Source organism: Primulina huaijiensis, chromosome 15, assembly GCF_012295235.1.
Source record: "Primulina huaijiensis isolate GDHJ02 chromosome 15, ASM1229523v2, whole genome shotgun sequence".
Classification (NCBI taxonomy): Eukaryota; Viridiplantae; Streptophyta; class Magnoliopsida; order Lamiales; family Gesneriaceae; genus Primulina; species Primulina huaijiensis.
This window is the reverse complement of record NC_133320.1, coordinates 11563025-11565477: the sequence shown is the minus strand read 5'-3', so window position 1 is coordinate 11565477 and position 2453 is coordinate 11563025. Positions and strand designations below refer to the sequence as shown.

The window sequence follows — 2453 nt, the reverse complement described above, 5'->3', positions numbered from 1 at the left end:
AGTACGCGCGCTACGGCTTAGGCAGTTGATCGGATCAGATAGCCCTTCGGGCAACTAACCAAACCCGGCACATCCAATCCCATTCCGATCAACAACTTGGAGGTATGGCTGAGTGGCTTAAGGATTTGGTTTGCTAAATTTACATACAAGAAGATTGTATCATGGGTTCAAATCCCATTGCCTTCGGCACAGAAATGAAAGGGGCGGGCAAAAATACGTGAGAGAAAGAACCTCTTGGTGGAGTCCACTCCACCGAATAGCACTCTTTGGTGGAGTCCACTCCCCCGAATTGCGCTATTCAATGAAGAAAACATACTTTAGGAAAGTGGTTCGGGTAGCTCAGCTGGTTAGAGCAAAGGACTGAAAATCCTTGTGTCAGTGGTTCGAATCCACTTCTAAGCGGGCGAAAGGTCCAAAGGACACATAGCCGGGAGCAAGCCGGATTTTTAAATTCAAGTGAAAGAGTCAAAAAAATGTGAGCGCTCCTCCACTATATGGCTTTTTCACATCATTGTCTTCTGGAGGCAGATTTTCTAAAAAAAGCGGTGTAGCGCAGTCTGGTCAGCGCATCTGTTTTGGGTACAGAGGGCCAGAGGTTGGAATCCTGTCACCTTGATGTGGGTCCAAAGTCAGCCTCAAACGTAAGTAACTTAGTGCAGTGCAACCTTTCTTGGAAATGAAAATGGAAAAATTGTGCTTACTTTACTATGTTATTCCGATCACACAAGCCCTTTTTTAAGATTTTCCGATGATGGTCTATTCCTTTCCTATTCCTAGCCACTATCATTTTCTTTTTTCATCTCCTTTGTCTACAGGTTGGCCTTCTTTGATTGCCAAACAGTATGCAGGATCTGTTAGAGTAGGTGTCCGTCGAGCCAAGTGTTGGCCGAGGGTTCATGTTGAAACTCTATGTATAAACAATATTTATTTTAATAATATTTGAAATTATTATTTTGGCGCATCTCTATCTATATACCCATGCTAGTTGCATAGATAAAGTCCTTGAATATACAAATAGTAGAAAGAATATGAGATGCTCATATGATGAGTATCATGAAACTCATATTTGGAATACTGTATATTCTAAAAAGTTCCTAGTTGATTCAGCCGCCGTTAAAAATGATATAGGCCGCTCGAGTTTGAGACTAGTATCTGCGATGTGAGTACCATGTTTCATTGGTAGGGGACATTGTGATGTCCGAACATGCAGATAGGTGCTCTTTGTAGAGTGCAATGAACAACCCTCCATAAAGGACTTTGTAGAGCTCAAATTCAGTACACGTATAATCCATGCATTTATTTAATTGTTAAATTATTTATTTAAGTTTAAAATGAGTTTTTAGCCATTCTTGATTTATTTAAATGCATTATTTTATATTATTCATGTTTATGTGATGCACGTTAAAATGTTTTTCAAGTTTCATGTCCAAGCGATTATTCGATGCGGGATCGAGGGAAAAGACCGTTGACGATTTTGGCAATTTAAAATGTGGTATTTTATTTTAAGTTGAGGTTGGGGCATTTTAACTGATTTATTAATTTTCAGCATTTTAAAGCCTAATTTAATTATTAGGTGAATTTTAGAATTTTAAAAATTTTTAAGTTGACCTTGTGCATTTATTTTGTTAAAAAGGAAAATTTTATAAAATTAGTGTGGGTTAACCTTTTATTATCGTTTTAATTAGTTAATTTAGCAAGATTTCTCCTAATTAAAAACCCACACACACTCACACACACTTACACATTTTTACACACACCAAAACACACAATACACCCTACACATCTTATTTCAGATTTTTAAAGAGAGAAAACTAGGGTTCTTGGTGTCTAAAGCAGCCGCCCCCTTCCCTCTCCATCTTCCAGCAATTTTCGTGTGTTTTCTTCGAAGATTTTAGCGCCACGTGCTATTACTTAAATTATAATTCACCCAAGTGTAGGTTGTCTGCAAGTAATATATTTCGTAAGTACGAGATCGATCTACAGAAAGGTTATTTTAAGTTTAAATTTATTAATTTATAGATTACCAAATGCAAGAACGAAGTTTACAAATTATAAATTTTGTCAAGACTCGAGGATTTATTCTTGGTTTATGCAATATTGTTTAACTAAAAGTAAAACAAAGGAAACCACCATAAATAATGGTTCCAAGAAAATTACATATTTAAACACACACCTAATATAATATAGTTCCCACTATAGAAAATACCGAATTCATCGATATTTTATATATGGTACCTATGATTATATATATAACTATATAAATATATAATTGCATAAAGTAAATGTTAAATTAAAACATTATATTTCATTTAGAACAACCTGCAGAGCCACGCTATTGCCTAAATGAAATATATGATTTAATAAGTTAGATGCGGAAAGTAAAAGTTAGTTGCGATAAAGTAAATGTTAGATGCGGAAAGTAAAAGTTAGTTGCGATAAAGTAAATGTTAGAT

At 35.5% G+C, this 2453-nt stretch overlaps 1 non-coding gene across 1 annotated transcript; it reads left to right on the top strand.

Annotated features, from left to right (window-relative positions):
• Positions 1 to 328: 328 nt before the first annotated feature.
• Positions 329 to 402, top strand: TRNAF-GAA (transfer RNA phenylalanine (anticodon GAA)). The gene has a single exon. It is a non-coding gene; the product is annotated as a tRNA-Phe (tRNA).
• The last annotated feature ends 2051 nt before the right edge of the window (positions 403 to 2453 follow it).